This window comes from Strix aluco, chromosome 5 (genome assembly GCF_031877795.1).
Source record: "Strix aluco isolate bStrAlu1 chromosome 5, bStrAlu1.hap1, whole genome shotgun sequence".
NCBI classification, from domain to species: domain Eukaryota; kingdom Metazoa; phylum Chordata; class Aves; order Strigiformes; family Strigidae; genus Strix; species Strix aluco.
This window is the reverse complement of record NC_133935.1, coordinates 28,389,646-28,409,264: the sequence shown is the minus strand read 5'-3', so window position 1 is coordinate 28,409,264 and position 19,619 is coordinate 28,389,646. Positions and strand designations below refer to the sequence as shown.

The 19,619-nt window shown below is 47.9% G+C and overlaps 1 protein-coding gene across 6 annotated transcripts in view; it reads left to right on the top strand.

Moving 5' to 3' along the window:
* Positions 1-19,619, top strand: part of LARGE1 (LARGE xylosyl- and glucuronyltransferase 1) — a 354,153-nt gene that overhangs the window by 260,781 nt on the left and 73,753 nt on the right. The gene's annotated exons all lie outside the window — the stretch shown is intronic.

Sequence of the window (19,619 nt, the reverse complement as noted above, 5' to 3'; positions counted from 1 at the left end):
GGCAGGTCTGTGGCAGTGTGATGTAGACGATCTGCCAGGCCTCTCCATATTTATATTTCAGCCATCAATCTCCATTCCGCTGGGGCTTCACCCGCTTGGCTTGTTTGATGTGCTTTCTGCCAGAGGCTCCAGGTAGGGCCATTCTCCCCGGCTGCGGTGTAGAGCATGTTCTTAACCTCCTGGCCTGCCCGGACTGGCCCGAGGGCTACTGCCTGGGCAATCTCCTGCTTAATTTGTTCAAAAGCTTGCTGTTGCTCAGGGCCCCATTCAAAATCGTTCTTCTTGCGGGTAACGTGGTAGAGAGGGCTCACAATCAGGCTGTAGTTTGGGATGTGCATCCTCCAGAACTCCACGGTGCCCAGGAAGACTGAGTCTCCTTTTTAGTGGTTGGTGGGGCCATGGCTGTTATCTTGTTTATCACCTCCATTGGGATGTGGCGACGCCCATCTTGCCATTTTATTCCTAGGAACTGAATCTCCCTTCCAGGCCCCTTAACTTTCTGTGGCTTGATGGCAAAACCAGACTTCAGGAGGATTTCAATTATCTTCTTTCCTTTTTTCAAAGACATCCTCAGCTGTGTCCCCCCATACAATGATATCGTCAATGAACTGCAGGTGTTCTGGAGCCCCACCTTTCTCCAGTGCAGTATGGACCAGTCTATGGCAAATGGTGGAGCTGTGTTTCCACCCCTGGGGCAATCGATTCCAGGTGTACTGGATACCCCTCCAAGTGAATGCAGACTGTGGCCTGCACTCTGGTGTTATTGGGATGGAGAAGAACACGTTAGCGATGTCAGTCATGGCGTACCACTTGGCTGCCTTCGACTCCAGCTCATACTGGAGCTCTAGCATGTCCGGCACTGCAGCACTCATCGCTGGCGTAACTTCATTCAGGCCACAGTAGTCCACGGTTAGTCTCCATTCGCTGTTAGGCTTTCTCACTGGCCATATAGTGCTGTTGAAGGGTGAATGAGTTTTGCTAATCTCATTCTGGCTTTCTAGTTGACGGATCAGCTGATGGATGGGGACCAGGGAATCTCGGTTAGTGCGGTACTGCCGCCGGTGCACCGTCTTGGTAGCAATTGGCACTCACTGCTCTTCAACGTTAAGCAACCCCACCACCGAGGGATCCTCTGAGAGGCCGGGTAAGGTGGACAATTGCTCAACCTCCTCCAGGGCAGCTATACCAAAGGACCACCGGTACCCTTTTGGGTCTTTAAAGTACCCTCTCCTGAGGTAATCTATACCTAGGATGCACGGGGCATCTGGGCCAGTCACAATGGGGTGCTTATGCCAGTCCTTCCCAGTTAAGCTTACTTCAGCTTCTAATAGGGTCAGCTGTTGGGATCCCCCTGTCACTCCGGAGATACAGATGGGTTCAACCCCACTGTAGCTTGATGGCATCAGGGTGCACTGTGCGCCAGTATCTACCAAGGCCTTATATTGTTGTGGTTCTGATGTGCCAGGCCATCGGATCCACACCTTCCAGTAAATCCGATTATCCCTTTCCTCCACCTGGCTGGAGGCAGGGCCCCTCTAATCCTGCTCACCATCACTCACTTGTTGTAAGAATGACTCCTGCGAGAATGACTCACAGGTCCCCTCAAGAGGGTCAGGCATAACGTTGGCCATTCTATTCTGTCTGGGGGATTTCCGACTGGACACTGGAGCTGTGTTTCTCTTGGAAGATTCCCCTTTCATGGTGGTTTTCCCTTTCACCCGCTGTAATCGTGCAGCTGGGGCGGAAGTGGGCTGTCCATGCCACCTCGTCATGTTTTCCCCATGGTCGCGCAGGAAGAACCACAGGGTGCCCCGTGGTGTGTATCTTCCACTGCCCTTCTCTTGGGTGGGGAAACATCTATTTCTAATGGCTGAGACATTGGCCTGTGCAGGTGGAACATAGGACATGTCCTCTTCCACTTTCTGGAGCCTCTGAGACAGTTCCTCTACAGCTGAAACCAAAGCATGTTGGGAGGAAGGGACATTTCCCTCATATTGCCGGAGCTGGATAATCACTTCGTCCACTGTTTGAGTCTGGGTGTCTCGCCACCAGGACGCTACTGCTAATGCTTTGGAATGTGCCTCTGGTCCATTTTGCAGGAACTTCTGCCACATCAACTGAGTGCAAGGGGCCTGATCTGGATCCATTGGTGACCGCTCATCATTCAGATCACCATAGACCATGTCAAACACAACCAATTCCCTGAGGTTCTGAATGCCTTTCTCCATGTTGGTCCACTTGCCTAACCGACATAGAACATCATCCTTGTAGGGGTGCCTCTCCCTCACAGCGAGCAGGAGTCGCCTCCAAAGGCTGAGGGTTTGAGTCTGCCTCCCTATTGCCTTGTCAATACCAGCCTCCCTGGACAATGATCCCAGCTGCTTGGTCTCTCTCCCCTCCAATTCCAAAACCAGCAGCTCCACTATCCCAGCATCGGAGCAGCCAGTTGAAAGTCTGCTCACCTGGAAGGCGGCTGAAATCCTTCCGCATATCTCACAACTCACTCAGGGATACAGATCGGATGATTACCTCCAGCTCTTTCCCCTGTTCTTGTGCTGGGCCTGGCTCATCTCCATCCCCTTCTATGCGAGCTGACATTTTGGTGCATTTGGTTTTCTGTATCAGGGCAACTGATTCTGGCATTGCTTGTTCCTCTGGCCCAGCTGCTGTGCTGGTGGAGGCGACTGATACTGGCACTGCCTGTCCCCCTGGCCCAGTTGCTGTACCAGTAGGTTCACTTTCAGACCCTGCAGCCCTTTCTCCCCCTTGAGGGCAGTGAGTAGCATTAAGGATGACACGGTAAGCATGGGCCAGTCCCTAGCACATCGCAGCGAGTTGTGTCTCCCAGGTTTGTCAGATTGGCAACACACATTTTCCAAACACTCTACCAGTTTATCAGGACTCTGCACTTGTTTGGGAGTGAAATCCCAAAGCATTGGGGGTGACCACTGACTCAGGCACTTGCCCATCTTTTCCCACACACCTTGCCATTTATAACTATCTGCCCTCGGGTCAGGTTTCCGGGTGGTGCTATTATTGGAGAAGTACCGCATGGCCCAAAACAAGATCAGGCAGACACTCAGAAAGCATTGTGCCGCAAACACACTGGCCTGGATGCTCCAAGGAGAGCTGAAACTCTCAAAAACCGAGAGGATCTCTTCCCCTGGCTCACCCATGGAGGGGGTGAGACCCCTAACAAAAGACCAGGCAGCAAACAGGTACCGGTTCACCCCCACAAGCAGTGATACAAGCACATTATAAGCAGACAGTAACCAGTACAGCAAAACAAGACCCTTGACACGTTTTCCACCACCAGCAAACACCAGCACTGGTAACACACAGTGGATATGAGGATTAATCCAGCCCCACCACGCAAGCAAATTGGCCAGCATTGCAAATGTTCCTTATCAAACAATACAAATAAAAACAGAAAAATTGCACCTAACAGATTGCTCTAACACACTTTTTCTTTTTGTCCTTATCTCAGACCTCTCGTGTCCCACGTTGTGCGTCAAAAAGGCTGTGGTGGTTTAGGCCCTGCCAGGACTCAAGACCACGCTGCCGCTGCCCCTCCCCCACCCTCGTACTGGACGGTGCAGGGAGTGAAATACAAACTCCAGGGCTGAGATAAGGAAAGTTTTAATACAACAGTGTAACAACAACAAACTGGACAACAACAATAATAATAGCAGTAATAACAATGAACAGAACAAGAGATATACCATATGGATACAGCAGTGAGCGGACCGACCCAGACAAAAGCCGTCCCTGCTCTTCCGCACTTGGGCGCCCGGGCCTGATGTCAGCATGGTATTGAATAACCCGGCTAGAGCTCCCTCCCCACTGCTGGGGAAACTTAACCCTATCCTAGCTGAACCAGGACACATAGATTATAAATAAAAAATAAAAATAAAAAAGTAAGTCCAACACCAATAACAAGGCAAAAAGTAGCACTTTCTCTACCTACTCAGAGTCACACTGTACCAGTTTTTTGGATGAGATTATTCCTTCTTTAAGATACTGTGAGCTCGTTCAGAATATTGTTATCAGTGCAAAGCATACTTATACACATGTGCTTTATAGTGCACAAAGATGTATTTGAGGTACAGGTAATGTGCACATTGTACAGGTAGTGCCAACACATAGCTTTTAGGCTCAACAGGAAATGTCAGTCTGTTTGTGTCAATGGTGGGAAGCTAAAATGATAATTCTGGTTTTGATGACCACATCCCTATCTTTGTTGGCTATAATCTGTAACTTGCACTTAAAAATAAGCTATTTTAATGCTGACTACCCTCAAAGAATAGCTTCCTTGCCAGTCTTTCTCATGCAGTTTCTAAAGCATGTGCTGTACTAAGAAGTTGTTTACAGCATGCTTGACATTTCTGGAATGAGGGGCAATATGTATTTGATTTTGAAAATGGTGCCACTAATTTGAGAGGCCTGTCCATGTAGTAATGGCATTGCTGTGGCTGAATTAGTCTACTGTTCATTGCATTGTCTGAGATACATCCTCTACTCCTTAGCAATTGAATCCATCAGACCCTGCAATGAGTCTTTTTTTTAAAAACAACACCTGCCTTTCTTTGAAACACTGAAAACTTTCATCTCCTAAGGAACCTGTGATTAAAAAAAATGACATTAAGTCTATATCGATTCTAGTCCACTGTATTGGAGTAGATAAATGTATTTCTTTTTAGTTGATTAAATTGTCCTAGTTTGGGGTTTTTGACTGGTCTGACCAGAGTTCGTAATGTAAAGTTCTCCATGTAATGTACATAAATAGGACATATATATAGTATTCCAATCTAATGATTTAAAGAATCATTCTGAAGTGTGGTATTCTTAGCTTGATCAAGACAGTTCTTTATGTGAACAGACATAGCTTGATGAGTAATTATGTTGTCCAGCACTCTGAAATGCCCTCTCTTTATTGTAGAGGGACCATCATTAGCAGGTTAAATTTAGATGAAAGACTTGCACATAAAAGCTTAGTAGAGGCATCCAGGTGCTTAAACTGAGAACAAACTTCTATTCCATGACAGGGGATCCCCAGACAATGCATAGTAATAGTAAAACCAGTCCTTTTTCTTCTGAAGTGCAGGTTCACTTTCCAATTTCTCATTGTGCTCATAAAAGTGATTGTGTAAAGACAGTTCCTTTTTGTAGATACATAAACAGAGGTTTAGCCATAGTCCCAAAGCATAGAAAGAGACATCACAGTTAAACTCCATCTTTGGACTCTAGCAGGTGCCTGGTGCCTGACACAGAAAGTAGCAGAGTAACAAAGATGTCTTTCTACACCCTTGTGTCAAAGCCTCTAAGAGAGTGCCAACAAAAAGCAGTTGAATTTGGTCATAGTCGCGTCACTCTCTTAGGTGCTATTGGGTACAGAAATTGCTATGCTTTAATCATTTTAGTGTTAGGGTATACTAAGTTCAGGACAAACCTTTCCCCTTTAAAAAAAAATCCAGAGACTTTTGAGAAAGAAGAATCTACAAAACTGAGTGGACACTGAGATCTCAGAAGAAGCAGCTCAATTCTTTCCTTTCCCCATTGTCTTTCTTCTGTCTCTATGTTCAGCTACAACCTAGCTTTAATTGTTTCTGCTGTAACTCCTCAACCCTCCCTCCTCCACCTCTTTGTCAAACTGAGCTCAGGGTAGGATAGGAGCACTGCAACACCCTATATATACAGCTAGTTTCCACACAGCTGTTCTCAAGACCTTAGCATAGACAGTGAAAAGAAAAACTTTCCCAAATAGGATCATAGAATTATAGGCAATTTAGGTCAGAAAGAATCTCCAGAGGTCTTCTGGTCCTATTCCCACTGAAAGCCAACTCGTGTTGCTCAGGGCCTTTTCCAGCTGAGTTTTTAGTATCTCCAAGGATACCTCTCAAGGCAGGCTGTTCCTGTATTTGGCTACTGTCTTGGTGAGAAAAGTAAAAATTTCTAATACATAATTAGAATTTCCTTTGCTGCAATTTCTGTCAGTTTCCTCTCATTCTGTCTCTGTGCATCTCTTAGAAGAGTTTGGCTCCATTAAGTAGTTGTAGACAGCAATAAGAGATCCACTTAGCCTTCTCTTCTCCAGGCTGAACAATCCCAGTTCTCTCAGCTTCTCCTCATATATGTTCTCCAGGCCTCTGACCATTTTGGTTGCTCTCCACTGGACTTACTCCATCAGTGTCTTTATTTGACTGAGGAATCCAAAACAGTACTTCAGATGTGGTCTTAAAAGCACTAAGAGTGGTAAGGACTTCCCTTAACTTAAGGGGCTAATATAGCCCAGGATGTGGTTGGCCTTCTTCGCCACAAGGTCCCACTGGTGACTCATGTTCAACTTGATGTCCACCAAAACCCCTAGGACTTTTCCTGAAAAGCTTCTTTCTATCCACTTGTCCTCCAGCCTGTACGGTCCACTCAGGAATAGTCCCATGCAGGACTTTTTGTTAAACTTTATGAGCTTTCTCTTAGCCCACTTGTCCAACCTGTTAAGGTCCCTCTGAATAGCAGCCCTATTCTCAGGGTATTGGCCACGGACCTTAATTTGGTGACATGTTGCGGGAGGATATCGGACTTGCACAACTCCATGAGAGTTATATCAAGCAAAGCCGTTTATTTTTCCAATAGTACATACTTATGCTCTCGCCAAAGCTCTTACTTCATAATTAGCAAATCAGCAACTGGACAGCTATCAACCTTTTCTCCTGTCAGCATAAGACCACTCTAACACACGCTGTACAGACCAATCAACTTCTTGTTCACGCGCTGTTCATGCGGCGGTAACTTCTCACAGTTCAGTACTTTTCCACAGTTCAGTGTTGCAGCTGTCCGTTGTTTTCCCCTGCCACCATGGCACAGCTCAGCAGTTTCTTATCTTTCTCCCAAGGCCTGTTTCCCATCAAAGCCTAGCTGTTGATTCAGAGGCTGTGCAGGGCTGACAGGCCGATGTCTCCCACATCTCCCCCTTCTTTGTTTTACAGCTGCAACTGCAAGACTTGTTTCAAAGCTTTATTAATTAAGGTTTAGACAAACTTAAAAAAAACCAGTATACCTAAAACAATTCTACAAAAGGCTCAAAATAAAACAGCAGTTACAGTTAGTAGTTGAAAAGAGTAGGACAGTCTTTTTCACCATCACATTTCCAGGACACTGGGATACACTGGGTTGACTGAGGACCACAGCTGATTTCATTTACCCGGCATGTTCTCATATTGCACAATTCAGCACTCTCGTCAGACCCATCCTCACAGTCCGGATTCCCATCACACTGCCATCTGTTAGGCACACACTGACCACTGATGCACACAAAATCAGATTCAGCACATGTCTTCTTCACACAAGCAATCTCATCACTGCCATAAAGCATATGACTAAGTGTTACAAAATAAGGAAGATACAGAATAGCACACTTACTTAATGGGGTACTAATATTCAGATCCGCAATTGCTGGGGAACCCTGGATGCAGCGAGGATTTAGAATACCCTTCCCTGCAAACCGGAAATCCTACACGATGCGTCCATCCATAGGTGAGGCATCCAACATCGCTGCAGGCAGGTCCAGCCTCATATATCTAAATCAGGCCAAAATAACTGGCAATTTTCTTTGAGCGGAAACATCTGATTTCATCCTCCTGTTGGGTTCCACCCAGAGCCTGGCCATCACTCAAGGGGGAAAACCAAGGGAGTTTCTAATAAGGTTAAACACTTGAGTTCTTAATTCTTAATATTGCTAAACAAAGAAAGTTGAACACACACACTCTTATAGCATTTCCTCCTTATTAATAACTACATTTTGTCTAAGCTACATCTTTCACTAGTGACTAGTAAGCCTATATATCTCATCAAGAAGTTGCAATTACTGTTAGCATTTTCTCTTAAAAGAGTTGGCAACCGTAGTGTGATTAAGGACAGAGATAGTGTATTTTGTCCTACTGCAGTAGCAAGCATTACTCATACATTCTGCCTAAATGATCAGTTGAAGAGACCGCAAACTGTCAGCGCAGGGACATCCACAGCACCCACAGCCGGCTCCTGAGTGTCTACCAAAAGCTGCCTCTCACACCTCAGGTATGGTGGCACACACCTTGCCAGTAACCACCGGGGACCGTGACCTGTGGAGACACAAGCATAACCTCTTCCCCAGGTTATTAAAGGATATGGTCCTTCCCAGTTACCACTTTCCAGGTTTTTTGCTAACACTTGAGCCTTGCGCTGGACTTCTTGTTGATCTGGTGTCTGCAACGAGAAGTGAGGCAATATTGGTGGCACCTGTGAGACAGGGGAAATGTTTAAAAAGTTCATGACATATAATGCCTTATTTAGCCTTTCGTGAGGTGTAGATAGATATCCTCCATCTCCCCCTTTTTGTTGTTGTAATAGATGCTTTAGCGTGCCATGCGTACGCTCCACAATGGCCTGTCCGGTCGGTGAGTGGGGAATGCCAGTCAGATGCTTGACTCCCCACTGTATGGCAGGACACAAACACTGCTCCAGAAAAGGTATCAACAGACACATGTACATATTTTAACGCTCCAAATGCAGCAAAGTGAGTGACGTCAGATTGCCATAATTCTGAGGAGGTGAGTCCCCGAGGGTTGACACCACTAGCTGTTGAAGAGAGGGAGTCCTTCTGGTATTCAGGGCAAGTCACAATGATGTCTTTAGCCTGACGCCTTGATAAAGAAAACTGGTTTTGTTTTGCCCTGGCTTTTTGGTGGAAAAAATGCATATGAAAGCCATGCTTGCTCGAAGACATTTGTATTAGCCACTGTAACATGTGCATAGTAACCAGAACAATGATACACACAGGTTCCTGACTAGCAAGGTAGGCGCTGCCTACCTTTCATGATCAGTTTGGCAAACATTTCTGGATGAGTAGTGACTGTTTTGTGCATTTGGTGTGACAAACAAAAATCCATTCAATAATAACAAGAGGGTTACTAAGTGTTTCATCCCACTGAAACAGCAGAGCATATGACTGCCCTAGAGGGTTAAATAATGCCAGTTGATACGGATGGCCAGGCACACATCACGGTGTTTGTGTTTCTGAGATGGCGTTAGCTGCACGGTGGGGATCTTGTTTCGCTTTCTCTGTAATTAGTCTGGGTGATGCCAGTGAAGAATCTCTTCGCAAAATATAAATCATTTAAAGTCTTAACATCAGTTTTAAGTTTAACCTGTTGCGGGACAGTGGTCTGTTCACAAATTCTCCACCCCAGGTACTGCCACGGTGATGATCGCTGTACCTTTTCAGGTGCTATTTGTAACCCATTTGAGATACTGAGTCTTTGGTTAAAGCAAGAGCCTTTTCCACAATCTCCTGTGTTTCTGCTGCTATAAGGATGTCATCCATATAATGATATATAACAGCCTGGGGGACCTGCATTCTAACAGGGCTCAAAGCCTTTGCAACAAACCACTGACACATCGTGGGACTATTTTTTATGCCTTATGGTAAAACAACCCAGTGGTACGGTCTTGCAGGTTCACTAACATTAATACTGGGAACAAAAAAGGCAAATTTAGGTGCATTATCCGGATGCAAGGGAATGGTAAAAAACGAATCCTTTAGATCAATTATTACAAGATGCCAGATTCGGGGAATCATTGTAGGGGAGGGCATTCCTGGCTGTAACGTACCCATATCCTCCATGGCATCATTAATGTGTCGGAGATCATGTAAAAGTCACTATTTACCACTTTTCTTTAAAATAACAAACACCAGGGAGTTCCAAGGACTGGTGGTAGGTATGATATGTCCTGCACTTAACTGTTCCTGAACTAAATCATTAAGGTGGTGCAACTTTTCCTTTGGCGAGGACCACTGATCCACCCATACAGGTGATTCTGTTTTCCAGGTTAGTTTCAGGGTGGGTTTAGGGGTGGGTTATACTGCAGTGGCGATTAAGACAAATTTGATTCAATTTGAGTTCCCCATCAAGCCATACAGTCACAACTCCATAATGTAGTAGGGGTTTCCAATATGAATGGATGAATATTTGTTACCCAGTTTTCTGGGCCCCTTACATGAATGGGACCGGAAAGGAGCTTTTTTGGGGGGCTTTTGAACCTTTTTGGAGACAAAAAGGCAGCTAGCCGGCTCTAAGGAGACTGGCAAGCCGGTGGGCGGGCAGCTGAGGTGGCGTGGGCTGTGGGCAGAGCCAAGGGCTGGTGGCACCTGTTTTGAACGAGGTGTAAACACACCAACGGTCACTTGCCGAGGAGACCAGCTCACACCCCACCCCTTGGTAACGAGCTGGGTGGGCTGCCGAGTTAGCGTGGGCTGAACTAGCACCACCCACCGTTAATTCGGTGATAAGAGCCCTGTGGGAGGGCAGCAACCTGGTCACAGAGCTCAGGGTGATCAGATAGTACTTGACTGGGAGTGCATCTAGGCAGCTGAGACCCTGCCACTGGACAAGGTACATTCGGTCCCTGCAAGCAATTGATCAGTACCGGAGAGAGAGGAGGGAAGGAACAGCTCTGCAGGGAAGTGAGAGCGCTGTGTGTTGGAAACAGCACACAGGGATTGGTTCTCTCCCGGCCAAGGACCATGGTCACAATACGACCCAGAGGCAAAGTGATGAGGAATGTGGGAACTCAGACAGAGGTCCTGCACAAACAGGTGGCTGTGCAGGTCTCTGCTTGCCAAGAGTGCCTGAGCCTGGCACTTGAATTGGAGGGAGTCAGAGACACCGTCTGTGTGCGGTGTGATCAAGTAAACGATCTGCTCAGGCAGATGATTGAATTGAGGGAGGAGGTAGAAAGGTTGAGAACAATCAAAGAGTGCAAAAATGAGATTGACTGGTGGAGCCGCACTCTAAGTCAAAGACAACAGGTAGAGGCTCTACAAGAAATACATGACTCCCTCCCCTCCTCTCACCAGGCAGAAGGAAGGCATGTGGAGGGCAGTGGGGAATAGAGTCAGGTCCTTCCTTGGAAAGGCAAGCGAAAACCTCCTCCACCCTCCTCACCTTCCCAGCTGTCGTTATACAATAGGTATGAGGTGTTGGAACTAGACGGCCAGCCAACTGACGATGGTAATGAGGACCCACCTGGTGAGTCATCTAGTACTTGTCCCTCAGCCCCAAGACTTACGACTTCTTCAAGTAAGAAGAAAAGGAGGGTAATTGTAGTGGGTGACTCTGTTCTGAGGGGTACAGAGGGGCCCATATGTCAACCAGACCCATACCATAGAGAGGTGTGCTGCCTCTCTGGGGCTCGGGTCAGAGATATTAAAAGGAAAATCACTAGTCTGGTGCTGCCCTCTGATTACTACCCCTTATTGGTTATCCAGGCAGGTAACAATGAGGTGGTAGAAAGAAGTCTTAAGTCACTCGAAAAGGACTTCAAAGAACTGGGGTGGCTAATTGAAAGCTCGGGAGGTCAGGTCATGTTTTTGTCAATCCCTCAAGTGGAAGGGAAAACCACTGATAGAGGGTGGAAAACGTATCTGATTAACGTGGCTCAGAGACTGGTGCCACTGTCGGAATTTTGGGTTATTTGACCATGGCAAGGTTTATAAGACACCTGGTCTGCTGGCGACAAATGAGAAAGGTGGGATGCAGCTGTCCCTGAGGGGGAAAAGGATTCTGGGGCAGGAGTTAGCAGGGCTTATTGACAGGGCTTTAAACTAGATATGAGGGGGGACAGGGAGATAACTGGGCATGTTAGTAACAAGCTTAAGGGAAACGTGCCAAAGCTTGAAGGATGGTGGACTGGTGAGGGCTCTCCCTCTGCCACTTCATTTGAGAGAAGGGAAAGATGTTCAGGAACCATGGAAGCACCTGAGAAGGGTCTGGTAGGGAATGGGGCCCATGCTCACAAGAGGGTGTTGGATTCATTAGCTCATCTCAAGTGCATCTATACCAATGCACGCAGTATGAGCAACAGACAGGGGGACCTTGAAGCCATGATGCAGCACGAGAACTATGACATAGTAGCTATAACAGAAACATGGTGGGATGACTCACACGACTGGAGTGCAGCAATTGATGGCTACAAGCTCTTCAGGAGGGATAGACAGGGAAGAAGAGGTGGTGGAGTGGCCCTGTATGTAAGAGAATGCTGTGATAGCTTGGAAATCAAGTATAGTGATAACGGGGTTGAGAGTGTGTGGATCAGGTTAAGGGCCAATAAAGCAGATCTTGCTGTGGGAGTCTGCTATAGACCTCCCAACCAAAGCAGTGAGGTGGATGAAGCTTTCTACAAACAGTTGGGAGAAATCTTGTGGTCACTTGCCGTTGGTCTTGTGGGGGACTTTAACCTCCCGGATATCTGCTGGGATCACAACACAGCGGAGAAGGAACAATCCAGGAGGTTCCTGGAATGTATGGAGGATAACTTCCTCATACAGCTGGTGAGTGAACCGACCAGGGAAGGTGCCCTCCTGGACCTGCTTCTTGTGAACAGGGAAGAGCTTGTGGGTGAGGTAAAAGTTGCAGGCTGTCTAGGGTGCAGTGATCATGAGATGATCGAATTTTTGATCCTTTGAGAAACAAAGAGAGGGGTTAGTAAAGCTGCCACCTAAGACTTCTGGAGGGCTAACTTCGACCTGTTCAATAAACTGGTTAACAAAATCCCTTGGGAGGCTGCCTTGAAGGAAATGGGAGTCCAGGAGGGCTGGACATACTTCGAGAGTGAAGTCATAAAGGCACAGGAGCAGGCTGTTCTCGTCTGCCGAAAAACAAGCAGGAGGGGAAGGAGACCGGCCTGACTAAACAGGGACCTTTGGCTGGATCTCAAGAAAAAAAGGAGAATCTATCGCCTTTGGAAGAGGGGACAGGCCTCTCATGAAGACTATAAAGTCGTAGTGAAGTTATGCAGGGAGAACATTAGGAGAGCCAAAGCACAGCTAGAGCTCAACTTAGCTGTAGCTGTTAAGGATAACAAAAAATCTTTCTATAAATTCGTTAACAGCAAGAGGAGGATTAGAGAAAATCTCCCTCCCCTACTGGATGCAGAGGGAAACATGGTAACTAAAGATGAGGAAAAGGCTGAGGTGCTCAATGCCTACTTTGCCTCAGTCTTTAGCAGTGGAACTGGCTGTTGCCTGGACACCCAGCCTCATGAGCTGGGAGATGGGGAGGGGAAGCAGACTGATGTCAGCACAGTTGAAGAGGAGGTGGTCAGAGACCTGCTACACCACTTGGATGCACACAAGTCTGTGGGACCGGATGGGTTACACCCAAGGGTGCTGAAAGAGTTGGCAGATGTGCTCGCCAAGCCGTTTTCCATGATTTACCAGCAGTCCTGGCTGTACGGGGAGGTCCCATTGGACTGGAGGGTGGCAAATGTGACACCCATCTACAAGAAAGGAAGGAAGGAGGATCCAGGAAACTATAGACCTGTCAGTCTGACCTCGGTGCCAGGGAAGGTCATGGAGCAGGTCATCTCGGGTGCCATTAAAAGTCATATAATGGACAACCAGGGGATCAGGCCTAGTCAGCATGGCTTTATGAAAGGCAGGTTGTGGTGGTTTATCCCCTGCCAGGGTCTGAGACCACGTGGCCGCTACCCCTCCCCCACAAAGGGAGTGAAATACAAAGCCCCAAGACTGAAATAAGGAAAGGTTTAATACAATAATGCAATAGCAACACAACAAACAATAACAATAACAGTAATAGTGATAGCAATGAACAGAGCAAAATAGCTTCCAAATACAGCAGTTTGAAGCACGATGTACAAAACCACTAGTGCACTGCGCTCCTGCGCCAGGAAAAATGTGACCTGCCAGGATGTGACATCCGCATGGTATCTGAATAACCCGGCTAGAGCTCCCCCCCCACTGCTGGGGAAACTTAACCCTATCCTGGTTAAACCAGGACATAATCCACCCCTTTATTCTATACCATGTGCGTCACATCCAGCTGCCACTTAGCAATCAGCATTGACAAAGAAAAATTAACAAAAGCACAGTATAACTCACGGTGTGTTTTAACCCACAATCAAGTCCCCTTGTGGCACGCATTGGACCTCTCCATCCTCCTGCATCACCCACCAGGTGCAACCACGTCCTTGAGCAAAAACAATCCCGTGGATGGGTTTGCCTTTGCCTGGTGAAGGACTAACCCAGACCATTTTTCCCAGCAGGTCCCTCATGCGCACCACAGGGACTCTATCCCCGTCCACAACACGTGGAAGTTTTGACTGAGCCGGGCCAGCTCGATTGGCAGATCCTCTTGTGTTCACTAACCAAGTGGCCTTTGTCAGATGTGCGTCCCAGTGTTTGAAGGTTCCACCCCCCATTGCTCTCAATGTAGTTTTTAACAGTCCATTGTAGCGCTCGATCTTCCCAGAGGCTGGTGCGTGGTAGGGGATGTGGTAGACCCACTCGATGCCATGTTCTTCTGCCCAGGCATCTATGAGGTTATTTTGGAAGTGAGTCCCGTTGTCCGACTCAATCCTCTCTGGGGTGCCGTGTCGCCACAGGACTTGCTCTTCAAGGCCCAGGATGGTATTTCGGGCGGTGGCGTGGGACACTGGATAAGTTTCGAGCCACCCAGTGGTTGCTTCCACCATTGTGAGCAGGTGGTGCTTGCCTCGGCGGGTCTGTGGCAGTGTGATGTAGTCGATCTGCCAGGCCTCTCCATATTTATATTTCATCCATCGATCTTCATTCTACTAGGGCTTCACCTGTTTGGCTTGTTTGATTGCAGCACACGTCTCACATCCGTGGATGATCTCTGCGATGGTGTCAATGGTGAGGTCCACTTTGCAGGAACTTCCGCCACATCAGCTGTGTACAAGGGACCTGATCTGGATCCATTGGTGACCGCTCATCATTCAGATCACCATAGATCATGTCAAACACAGCCATTTCCCTGAGGTTTTGAATGCCTTTCTCCATGTCGGTCCACTTGTCTAACTGACATAGAACATCATCCTTGTAGGGGTACCTCTCCCTCACAGCAAGCAGGAGTCGCCTCCAAAGGCTGAGGGTTTGAGCCTGTTTCCCTATTGCCTTGTCAATACCAGCCTGCTTGGCTAAAGGTCCCAGCTGCTTGGCCTCTCTCCCCTCCAATTCAAAACCAGCAGCTCCACTATCCCAGCACCGGAGCAACCAGGTGCAAATTTGCTCGCCTGCAATGCGGCTGAAATCCTTCCGCATATCTCGCAACTCACTCAGGGATAGAGATCGGATGATTACCTCCAGCTCTTCCTCCTGCTCTCGTGATGGGCCTGGTTCATTATCACCCTGTGCACTGCGAGGGGATTTTTTGGTATATTTGGTTTTCCGTATCGGGGCAACTGATATTGGTACTGCTTGTCCCTCCGGCTCAGCTGCTGTGCTGGTGGAGGCGACCAGCACTGGCGCTGCCTGGCGCCCTGGCCCAGCTGCTGTACCAGCAGGCTCACTTTCAGACCCTGCAGCTCTTTCGCCCCCTTGAGGGCAGTGAACAGTGTTAAAGATGACACGGTAAGCATGGGCAAGCCCCCAGCACATCGCAGCGAGCTGCATCTCCCGGGGTTTGTCAGATTGGCAGCACACCTTTTCCAAACACTCCACCAGTTTATCAGGACTCTGCACTTGTTCGGGAGTAAAATCCCAGAACGTTGGGGGTGACCACTCACTCAGGTACTTGCCCATCTTTTCCCACACACTTTGCCATTTATAACTATCTGCTCCCAGGGCAGGTTTCCGGGTGGTGCTATTGTTGGAGAAATACCGCATGGCCCAAAACAAGATCTGGCAGACATTTAGAAAGCATTGTGCCATGAACACAGTGGCCAGGAGGCTCCAGGGATAGCTGAAACTCTCAAAAACCGAGAGGATCTCTTCCCCTGGCTCACCCACAGAGGGGGTGAGACCCCAAACAGAAGACCAGGCAGCAAACAGGTACCGGTTCACCCCCACAAGCAGCGAAACGAGCCCATTATAAGCAGACAGTAACCAGTAGAGCAGAACAAGACCATTGATACATTTTCCACCAAGAACAAACACCAGCACTGGTAACACACAGTGGCTATAAGAATTAATCCAGCCCCACCACGCAAGCAAATTGGCCAGCATTGTAAACGCTTCTTATCAAATAGTACAAGTAAAAACAGAAAAAATTACACCTAACAGATGGCTCTAACACACTTCTCCTTTTGTCCTTATTTCAGTCTTCTCCAGCCCCACGTTGGGCGCCAAAGTTGTGGTGGTTTAGCCCCTGCCGGGGTCTGAGACCACGCGGCTGCTACCCCTCCCCCACAAAGGGAGTGAAATACAAAGCCGCACGACTGAAATAAGGAAAGGTTTAATACAACAGTGCAATAGCAACACAACAAACAATAACAATAACAGTAATAGTGATAGCAATGAACAGAGCAAAATAGCTATCAAATACAGCAGTTTGAAGCACAATGTACAAAACCACGAGTGCACCGCGCTCCCACGCCAGGAAAAATGTGACCTGCCAGGATGTGACATCCGCATGGTATCTGAATAACCCGGCTAGAGCTCCCCCCCACTGCTGGGGAAACTCAACCCTATCCTGGCTAAACCAGGACACAGGTCCTGCCTGACAAACCTGATCTCCTTCTACGATAGGGCAACCCGCTTATTGGATGAGAGAAAGGCTGTGAATGTTGTCTACCTTGACTTCAGTAAGGCCTTTGACACCGTTTCCCACAGCATTCTCCTGGTGAAACTGACTACTCGTGGCTTGGATGGGCACACGCTTCGCTGGGTAAAAAGCTGGCTGGATGGCCGGGCCCAAAGAGTGGTGTTGAATGGAGTTAAATCCAGTTGGTGGCTGGTCACAAGTGGTGTCCCCCAGGGCTCAGTTTTGGGGCCACTTCTCTTTAATATCTTTATTGATGATCTAGATGAGGGGGTCAAATGCACCGTCAGTAAGTTTGCAGACGACACCAAGCTGGGTGGGAGTGTTGATCTGCTCGAGGGTAGGGAGGCTCTGCAGAGGGATTTGAACAGGCTGGAGCAATGGGCTAAGGCCAACTGTATGAGTTTTAATAAGGCCAAATGCCAAGTGCTGCACTTCAGCCACAACAACCCCCAGCAGCGCTACAGACATGGGGAGGAGTGGCTGGAGAGCTGCCAGTCAGAGAGGGACCTGGGGGTGTTGATTGATAGCCGGCTGAACATGAGCCAGCAGTGTGCCCAGGTGGCCAAGAAGGCCAATGGCATCCTGGCTTGCATCAGAAATAGCGTGGCCAGCAGGGACAGGGAAGGGATCTTACCCCTGTACTCGGCACTGGTGAGGCCGCACCTCGATTACTGTGTTCAGTTTTTGGCCCCTCACTGCAAACAGGACATTGAATTACTCAAGTGTGTCCAAAGAAGGGCAACAAAGCTGGTGAAGGGTCTGGAGCACATGTCGTACGAGGAGCGGCTGAGGGAACTGGGGTTGTTTAGTTTGGAGAAGAGGAGGCTGAGGGGAGACCTCATCGCCCTCTACAGCTACCTGAAAGGAGGTTGCAGAGAGCTGGGGATGAGTCTCTTTAACCAAGTGACAAGTGACAGGACAAGAGGGAATGGCCTCAAGTTGTGCCAGGGAAGGTTTAGACTGGATATTAGGAAGCATTTCTTTACAGTACGGGTTGTTCGGCGTTGGAATGTGCTGCCCAGGGAAGTGGTGGAGTCCCCATCCCTGGAGGTGTTTAAGAGTAAAGTTGACTTAGCGCTGAGGGTTATGGTGTAGTTGGGAACTGTCAGTGTTAGGTCAGTGGTTGGACTGGATGATCTTCAAGGTCTTTTCCAACCTAGACGATTCTGTGATTCTGTGAATGAGATATTTGCTTTGAAACGTTATAGCCTGACCACCAACCCTGAGAAGCGCTTGAGTTACCCGAGCTAACGGCCAATCTGCTCACAGATATTATAGTCACATCTGCACCAGTATCTAAAATGCCTGTCAGTTCAACAGATTCTTCTGCTTTAGTGAGGGTACATTTTACCAGAGGTCCACCTTGTGTCACTGTCTGAGTCCAAAATATTTGAAGAGTACCTGCTGATCCAAATCCTGAGTCACCCCGGCTTCTCGGCATACTATTAGGGGGAGCTGCAGTAAAATAAACAATCTGAGCAATTTTTGACCCTTTTGTTACTGAACACGGGGGTACAGGGGTCCAGGCCATCATTCTGATTTCCCCTTCATAATCGGCATCTATGACCCCTGGTAAAATGAACAACTCCTGTAAGGTTGTAGATGATCTTCTTAGTAATAATGCACTTTTTCCATTTCCCAACGGTCCATATACTCCTGTTGGTATCAAGGATACTGTGGTATCTAATAATGTTACGGACTCAGAGACTGCTAGGTCCCTGCCTTATCGGTATCGACTAAATTGTTATAAACCACCACTGATTGCAGTATTTGATTAGTGTCTTTTCATTCACACTTGCGCCTGGAGGTCCCCCTATCTTCTTCCAGCGTTTTAAAATACAGCCTAGGGGACTCTTTTTGACTATTCCCCCAATCTGGTCAATTCCTATCTCGTCTACTTTACCTTAAAACGCTACCTGATAAGCTGACAATATCCCCCTCAGGCAGATGGTACAAGGGTGCACTCTCCCCACAGAGCATGCACCTAAATTCAAGACAACAATTAACACAGAATTACTGCCTCCCACTAGAGGAGATATTTCATCTATGACACTTAAAACATTTAGCCCAAACAAACAGGCAGCACCAGTGACCCAGCGGGCGGGCACTAGGGCGCTCTGTACTAAGGAATGTTCACTCGTCCTGCACTACCCCCCCACTGGTACAGAGTCTGCCCTGTGCTTCGTTCCTCTCCGGCCGCTTCCCTCGCGGAATAACGGAACTGCAGATCAGAGAACTCCACACTCCGCAGCTGCAGCTGGGTTGCATCTCACACACGCAGAACAATCACACAACCACACAAAGAGGCCCCTTCCAATTATTACTCACACAGCATAAAATGACAAATACTACAAACATCAAAACACCATTAAGAATATATAAAGCCATTGCTTGTTGATTATGTGGTGTGCCCAGAAAATTCCCCCTTCTTTGTTTTAAAATCAAGGCTTTTGGTGTACTGACCATCAGAAAGGTTTAAAGTTAGTCTTTTTAGAACGGACAAGGGACTCCGCATCACAGCGTCAGCACCTTCTGTAAAAACTGCTGCTTTTGGTGTTCAGGGGAGGCGGGACAGACGATCGCGTGGTGCCAGATGGCCACAGGCAGTTGCTCCACGGCAGGGTGGCTGGGGGAGGCCCGGGGCCGCCGCCACCAACTCCGCACTTTAAGAGTGTCCGAAACCAACTTCCAAGTGGTCGCTAGCTCACTGGCATGCTGATCCCCCTTGGAAATAGCATCCCACAACTGTTCACCTATTTCAGCCCATTTTGCTGGTTCAGAGGCTGTGAGGGTATCAGCAGGATAGCCGTGGTTTCTACACCATTTAAGTAACCTTAGTACAGAAGTTTCGTTGTAAGTTATCCCTCTTCTAGAGTATAAGTTATCCCTCTCTTAGAGAGTATATGCAGCAGGAGTCTAACAGTGGCCGTCTCCTCTGCGGACATGTTCTGCCCCATGCTACCCCCGATTGATCACCTCTCCTGGGTGATTTTCCATCGAGCGACTGTTTTCCATCCTCCCTGTCACAGCCCCGCTGCAGACAGTACCTCCAATCGGGGATCC